At 44.0% G+C, this 8,446-nt stretch overlaps 1 protein-coding gene across 1 annotated transcript in view; it reads right to left on the reverse strand.

Annotated features, from left to right (window-relative positions):
- The window catches only part of arhgap4b (Rho GTPase activating protein 4b), a 44,347-nt gene extending 36,167 nt beyond the window's left edge, over positions 1–8,180 (reverse strand). Inside the window, exon 1 of the mRNA XM_008301346.1 lies at positions 8,044–8,180. The gene's annotated coding sequence lies outside the window, so the exon portion shown is untranslated. The remainder of the gene's footprint in view (positions 1–8,043) is intronic.
- Between the last annotated feature and the right edge of the window lie 266 nt (positions 8,181–8,446).

Genomic DNA, 8,446 nt, shown 5'->3' on the forward strand with positions numbered 1-8,446 from the left:
AGGATCTCCTAATGATGAAACACAGGATACAGGAAGTAACGGTCACACGGGTTCACGTTACGGCAAACAGTCGACATCCACGAACTCCTGACAGTCAGAATACTTGGTTGTAATTAATCAAACCTCGTTCCGTAACGGTGCGCTCTGTCTTTTGGTCGCAATTCTTTGTACGTTTTTTTAACGAAATTTGTAAAAAACAGCTAATAGAATCCCCATTGACGTATGCTGGCTTTTCAAAATAAAATATTCTTATGTAAATTATATCTTATGCAGCCGGACACTTAAATTATCTCCAGAAATCTTCTACATTTCTCGTCCAAAGGCACCATGTTTGTTGAATTTATCCAACAACGATTCACACAGCTGATGCTAACTCGGATGACTTGAAGCTACAGGATGTAACATCAGTTTCCACAAACCTTTAAACTCTTGATTTTCACAAGAAAAAATAATAAATAACAAAACAGCTCCACAGCTGTAAAGCCAAAACGAACCAACTTGGCACCATTGATACGAGACACTTGAGGCATTTTTGAAATACAATATACAATAGGAGCCTTTTATTTATTTATTTATTATCTTTATCACAAGGCCAGAGTGAGATCTGAATAACTCCAGCACCAACAACAAAAAGAGGACATTCTGGTCATTCATGAGTTAGAGAACAAACAACAGCCTTTTAACAATGAACCAGTTGCACCGATGTTCATAAACCTGCTCTAAAAACTCTCATTGTGACCCAACAAGAGCGACAATTCTGCAGCTATTTCAGTCGTAGCTTCACCAAACCAAATGCTTCGCTTGTGACCTCAAGCTTTTGCACGACTTTTGGCCGAAGCGATGAAACGGCGGTGACACGAGTCTGAGACGGACTCGTGTCGGACGTTTACATTTACATACATTAGATGCAAACTTCAGCTGCACGAACAAACCCGTCGGACTCCGAGAAACGTTCTGAAAAAGTTCTGCAAACTTCAGTGGTTTTTTTAGGTTCCTGCAAAGTTCCTCTTAAATGTAGGGTAACGGAAGACGTTCTAAAAATGTTTCATTGTTAGACCGTTATGCCAGAACGTTCTCAAAACCAAACTTTGCACAAAGAACGTTCTTCCTTCGTTATCGTATCACACTATGGAACATTGCTTCGCAGCACAGGAACGTCCCATAAAGAACATTCTGTCATCTGAGGTCTCGATAACATCTTGAATTGTTGCCTTGAGAACATCCTTCCTCTGTCATCAACGTCTTGCATGAGAACGTTCTAATAGGGGTTCCATCTTTAATATGTCACATTACATTTGTGTTGATTCTCAGTCGTCCAGGTCCTGGGAATCGTGAGTTCTCTTGTAGGTTCTTGAAGACGTTTCATCTCTCGTCCAAGAGGCTTCTTCAGTTCTAACCGACTCATGGGGAGTTTACAGTCACTCCAGCTCACGTGGCTGATGGTCCGTTAACAACCAGGACTTACATGACTCAGCGTGTGAACGGTTGTGAAACCAAGTGGTCCACCAACAAAGACGGCAATCACGGTGCTGGAGTTGCTGGTTTACTCAACAAAGGATGTGAACCTGCCGTGTCAGGCGTGAGTCAAGATGCTAACGATGGTAAAACCGTAAGACCTTATCAGAGCATCATCGGCGCTTGATACGAGGCGTTGCAGACTCTCTCCTCTGTTCTAATCTGACAGAGACGTCTTCCCTCCAAAACTTTCCAACTTCGTTAATATATCACAGTACAGAAACGTTTTATAAAAATCATCTGGGGCCTAGATTGTTTAAACGTTGGTTTGAGAACGTTCCTCCGTTCCATCTGTGTTCCTGCAGCTTCCTCCCATCATCCTCCGTATAAAACCAGGTTGCACCTGTGCATCAAGGTGAGAGCGTTACTTTGTTCATTTACATTTATGTGCAAGCAGGGAACGTTCCCACAACATTGGCTGGCATCACCTACAAGTCCTATTAATGTTCTAAAGAAAACATTTCAATCTAATGTTCAACGAACGTTTTAAGGATATTTCTCATTTCTAATAATGTTCCTATGAAGTTAAAAGTGAACGAAGACAGAACATTTTAACGTTCCTGTTTGGAGGATGCTGTCGGATTGATAAAGAATGTTTTCAACATGTCATCGAGGCCTCAGAAGACAAAGGTGGAACATTTTACCTGCAACATTCTGAGGATGTTTTACGGACGTTGCTGAGGGAACATTTACAGAACGTTCTTCCATAAAACATTCTTGCAGTGTTGCATGATAACACAGGAAGGATGTTCTCAGTGCAACAGTCAGAAAGTGCTTCAAGAAGAGTGTCTTGAGAGAACTTCATCCTGCTTTTGAGAAAAGCATTCTGGGAATTAAGAAAAACCTTAAAGCTGGAAACATGACGAGAACTTTGCAGAACTTTGCCTGAACAAAAGACAAGTCGAAGCTCTTTCAGCTCCAACAAAATCTTGCATTTTGCACCCAAATGTGGAGAAACTGAAGGGAAACAACGGGAGGAAGTTTCTGTGGAGTTCAAAAATGAAAAATGCAAACTTTGCTTTCTGTCTAAACGCACCTTCTTCAGAATCTATCAAAGAGGCTTCAGACGTGGTTTTAGGGGGAAAAACAAACGGGACTTTTACTTCTCGAACAATCAGCAGCTGAATCAGCTCCTCCCACTCTGTGTCTTCTGCTAGATTGTCATGAAAAGCAGCATCCGGACACCAAACCTCGTTCATTTTGACCTCAGCTTCTCGCAGCTCGTCCAGCTTTTTGAAGTCAGACCCTAAATCACTGCAGAGCTCGAGTGCTCCAGAGTTTTGCCTTTTTTTTTTTTTTTAAACTGCTGAATGCTTTAGAAGTTTGCTTGTTTGAAGAATGAAAATCAGCTCTCCGGACTGCTCATGTCTTCCTTTTAACTTCGACACACACTCACACACACACACACTCGGTCAAACGCAACTTCACTTCCCACATCCTGTGTCAGTTTCTCAACAGGTTTCTGCAATGAATGCGTCGCTTTCACTAGAGACTCTCTTCCCCAACCGGCCTCGAGCGGCTCGTTCACTTAAAACTCACAACTGAAGCGAAATGTGAGCAGAAAAACGCAGCGACGTGGCCTCCTGCAAAAAAAAACTTATTACAGTCGACGCAGGTGAGTCGAAACGCTGCGTAGAAAATAAGCACCGCAAATGGCCCGACATGTCAGCAGGACCGAAGCTCTGCGGCGTTTCGTTTCCTCTTCCACGACGGCACGGTGAATGCGATCCAGACACATTTAGAGAGCGAATGTGGAAGCAAAGCGAGTAAAAGCGATTTCCTGCAAATAAGGGACCAGCGAGAGGCTCCGGAGGCCTTCATCAGCGCGCGACCTTAATCTGCACGGAACAAAGCCAATGGAAACGACGGCGAAGGGAGGGAGAGATTCGGCAAAAAAAAAAAAAAGGGCAGAAAGACGGAGGTTATTGGGCGTTTCAGACTTAAAGTCAAGGTCAATGAAAGAAGGAGGTCATGTGGCGCATGTGGTGAATACAAAGCAGATTCCAGACAAGAGACGGTACATGTGGCGGAGTGTGATAGATCCTTATTGCCACCGAGGGGATTTTCTGCTCATTTCTTTGAAGCAAAAAAAAAAAGAAAAGTGGAACACTAAGCAGAAGCAACACAAGTGGGATATTGTGTCAGATGTTATGGCTGATACTGAATGGGGATTTCCTGACAGCCAGCAGCGACGTTGACCCTGTTACTGCGCAGGACTTTGCAAAAAAAAAAAAACTAAATTTTTCAGTTCTTACAGCTGTGGCGTCTGTCTGCAGCTGCACGAAAATAATCGGCCAAAGCCAAACTGTTGCTAAGGCAGCGCGAAAATCGGGGAAGGAAACACATGGGTGTCGGTGGGACCCTTGAGCCAGATGATCTAACTTCCTGAAAAGCTGACTTTTGGGAAATATCGGGTTTCCGCCGATGCAGTAACGGCGGGCGCAGGTGTCTGAGATGAGCGGCAAAATGTTAAAAAAAAAGAGCAGGGAGGTGTCAGACGTGAGCTCGTGTTAATCTTTGCTGTCAAAGAAGCTGCAGCTGCACATGAACGCGAGTCAGGTAGAGTCAGGTAGAGTCAGGTGTGACACTTGTCGCTGACAGACCGACTGGAGAGGCTCTCACAGATAGAAAATATGCTGCAGGAGGATCCAGTAGATAAACAACAGTTGGGTGAAATGTATGTGCCCGAGGCCGTATGGTATCTGATTATGATCATATAATATTAATATAATGGAAGTGTAATAAAATAAAATGAAAGCTCCAGTGATCAGACGGGCCCTGTGCTGTAGAAACATGTCGCTTACATGTGTTTTTTTAACCCGTATTTTTAGATAAACGTCTCTGGTCCCTTACAGCTTAATAATTAATTAAAGGACCACTATCTCGATTTTCTAATAATGCTGTCTTTTGGGGAATTATGTTTTTGTCTACCCGGATTTGGAGGCCACACATTTATAAATGAAAAAAAACTGCATTAAATTGAAATAAAGCTGCATCGCACTAACAAATGACGGAATCCGCGAGTGTGTGTGTGGCTGTCTGTTCTTTACATATTTCAAAAACTATTCAACTGATCTGCTTCAAACTTGGCAAAAGTATCGGCAAGAACCTAAAGAAGTGCAGTGTCAAGTTTGAGGTAGTTTGGACGAGCGGTGCCTGTTTTTTGGGAATGTTTTTGGAGTCCTCAACCTGGCTTCTGTCTGCCTGTGGGCGGAGCCTTGGCCACCCATGTTGCTAAGCAACAACAGGATCAGCGGCACAATGAATAGTACAATTAACATCTATCGAAGTAATCAAGGAACGTTCCCACAACATTGGCTAACATTACCTACAAGTTCTAATGATGTTTGTAAGAAAACAGTTTAATCTAACGCGCAAAGAATGTTTTGGGGTTATTTAGAATTTCAAATAATGTTCCTTTGAGGTTAAAAGGGAACCAAGACAGAACGTTTTAACATTCAGAAGATGTTTGGAGGATGTTGTCAGACTATGTTCAAGGATAACAAAAGAAGAACATGACCGCCGCCTGTTCATGGGACCACGTCGTATCCAGTTGAGCGCCCCGACAGAACATGTTTTTATAAAATGTTCCTGTAATTTGATATGTTGACTAAGGTGGAGCGTCGCGTTTTGGGGATGTTGCCGTTGAGACGTTGTTCTATAAAACATTCCCACAATGTTCCATGATAACAAAGGAAGAACGTTCTCAACGCAACATCTGGATAATGTTTTAACAACATTCTCAGAGCGTCTTTAGAGAACTTTCAACTTACATTCTGGGAACTAAAATAAAACTTTCAGCCGAAAGCATCAGTAGAACTTTGCAGAACTTTCCCAGAACGTTTTTAGAGCAACAAAATTCTAACTGAGCGAAACAGTGACCCAGCAAGCAGGGAACGTTCCCACGACATTAGCTAACGTTGCGTGCTAGGGTAAAAGGACACGGATGTTCTTAATGCAACGTGCAGAAAATGTCGTGTTTAGAGCTTCTTCAGGGAACTTCATCCTGCTGTTAAGAAGAACATTCTGGGAACTAAAAGAAAACTTCCAACTGAAAACATTACTAGAACTCTGCAGAACTTTTTCAGAATGTTTTTTAGAATAAAAATTACATTCGTAGCAGTAGAACAAGAAGAGAAGAAGTCAAAATCCACGTAAAGCGTGCAAAAACGAACCGCTTTAAGTTACTAAACCAGAACAATGAAGGCTGTAGCTGCAAAACAGACTTTACTGTGGAGGGAGGAAACCTGTTATTATATATAATTTATATTTAGGGATGAAATCTACACAGAAATCAGATTCCAAGGCTGCACTTTCTCACACTGGAGCTACTTGGAGGTCGACTGGCTGCTAGACTGCAGCTCACACTGAGCCACAACAGGTAGAGCCTCGCGCAGGCTCCAAACGCTCCAAATGCTCCCAGGTCTCATTTCAAACGTGTCATGAGATTTGGGGCGACGCGAGATTAACTATGCAAAGTAGCCAAAATCTAAATTCATCATATCGCTGACGAAGTTCGCCCCGTTGCCAGAGATTCTCTACACTCTTGTAAATATCCCCCCTGAACCGCTGCAGCTGCCACAGCAAACAGGAAACCGTGTCGTAGCGTGCCACCGCCGGTTTCTGCTTTTTCGCCATCTGCGGAGAATTACTGTGTACCTGCAAATCTCACCAAAAGTTTTCAGCAGATGTTTAATCCCGGCTGCCAGAGCACACACACACACACACACACACCTCGGGGACGGTTTGGTTTCAAGGTGGCACAATGCATCACTGATTCGGGTCCCAGACATCGAGGTAAAGGATGTGCATTTGCAGAAAAAAGGTGTAAATTATTAGTCCTTGGCTGCAGCACGGTAACTATAAAACACGCCTAAGGTGCCTTTTAGATTTTGGCTCGCCACCTAATTGCAAAAGCACTGAGAGCAGTTTTTGCATCAGACGGGGCTTCAGAGTCAAAGCCAGAGGGGGCAGCAGAAAGATTTCCACTGCCGCCCTGCCAAGGCTGACTTTTAAGATCGTTTACAGGTAATGTTTGTGGATCGCATACCTGTAGGTCCCGGCGGAGGGCAGAAAAAAAAAAAAAAGGTGGAATAAAACAGTGTGGGCAGTGTGATGGGAGGAGAGTCCGACAGGCCGGCTGCATCTAAACCCCACTGCTGGAAATTTCTGTGACAGAACTAATTAATGGTCAGTTTAGGTTTGGTTCTACTGAACATCACGTCTAGTGAACTGAGCTGATCTCACGAAACTCTGTGACTGAGAACATTCACACAAATCCTGTCCTTTGGTGCAGGTTTAGGGTTCTGTTCTGAAATCGTTCTATTTTATGCCACTTTACATTCCTTGCTTCACTCCACTACATGCATCTGACAGCTTTGGCTAATTTGGGCTCAGATAGAAGCAAAGTCGTTAAAAGTTGGGCCATCTTGCACGACTTATACACACTTATATTAATGTAAAGCGTGCAAAATTAAACACATTATGTATTATTCTGAAATGATTCTGCACCAAATTCTGCAAATGCTTCATCGTAAACGAATATAGTTTCTAAATTTGGAGGGAAAACGAGGCGTTTGTTCAACGTTAGCATCCAGTTGTGCATGTGCGAGTGCAGCAAGTGTGCAGGAAATACACAAACTAATGAGCGTTCTTTGTGTTTTTTTGCACAATCCGAGAGTCTGTGTTGGTTGTTTTGATGCAGTGGAGGCAAAATGGTAGCTCTCACCCTTCATGGCATGTTGCTGCTTGAGGTCAGGGATTTAAATCTTAGACGAGGTCCTTGTTTTTTCCTTCTTTTTTAAACCTGTCAGCTGCACTGCTGCGGTTTAAACCGATGTGCATCCACAATAGACGGCAAATTGCAAGTGGAGCATGAATATGGAGCTTCCTCTATGGATTCACTAAACTCCCAACTATATATATATCTGTGTATATATATAAATATATGTGTGCAGCTGCTCCACGAGCCTCTAAGGTTGCAGTTTCTTTGCTCGTGCTGCTCTGTCACATCACCATCACCACAATCTGTGTTGTTGCACAGTAAAAACCAAGCGCACAAAGGGAATGCTACTTTGCAGATGCCTCTGAGAAGCTTGTTTGTGCTCATCTGCATCCCCTCCAACAACAACATAACGTATCTGTCAGTGGGTGACGAGCTGCTGCTGGAGGGGAATTAAGGTTCCACGGCTCGGAGCGGCGCTGGAGTGCTGGCTTCTATTTACAATGGCTGTAAATCAGCCCATATGGTCAAGGCAGTGTGGCAGGGGCTCCACACAATGGCCACATAAACACCTCAGCATAATTACACAAGCTTGTAAACACACACACACACTGAAAATGGTGCACACGTATTACATAATTGATACCCCCCCTTAACAGCCAGTAGCTCCATTTGTCCACTTAGAAAAAAAAAAAGCCCCAAGTGAACACAGTGCCCATTTAAAACCACTAAACTATATATAAACACAGCGGTTCACTCCTGCAACACGCTCACATGCTGCCGGGCTGCATGACAGCCGACCCTACCTCACTTTGTGCTGCTCTTCTTCCTATCTGCTCCTCGGCCTCTCCTCTCTCATCCCTCGCTTCTCTTGAACAGTGTGTTTGAATCTGACAGATTTCTCTCTCAGCTCAGTACTCTCCTCCTCCCTCCTCCCCTCCCTCCCTCCCTCACTCTCATTTCTCAGGGACACACACACTCAAAAACAGCCCTCCCTCTCTCCCTCCCTCCCTCCTCACGCCTCCCTTTCTTTCCTTCTCCTGCCAAATATGCCAAATAGCCTCCCCTCTCTCTCTCTCTCTCTCTCTCTGCTCAGAGATGCCTCTCTCCTCCCCCTGTTCCCTCCCTCTCTGCCTCTCACCACGCTAAAGCCACAACCCTAAGCCACGCCTCCTCCCCCACCAGCTCTCTCCTCTCCTCTGGGCGGCT

Source organism: Stegastes partitus, unplaced genomic scaffold (assembly GCF_000690725.1).
Source record: "Stegastes partitus isolate 25-593 unplaced genomic scaffold, Stegastes_partitus-1.0.2 Scaffold1662, whole genome shotgun sequence".
Lineage (NCBI taxonomy): Eukaryota > Metazoa > Chordata > Actinopteri > Pomacentridae > Stegastes > Stegastes partitus.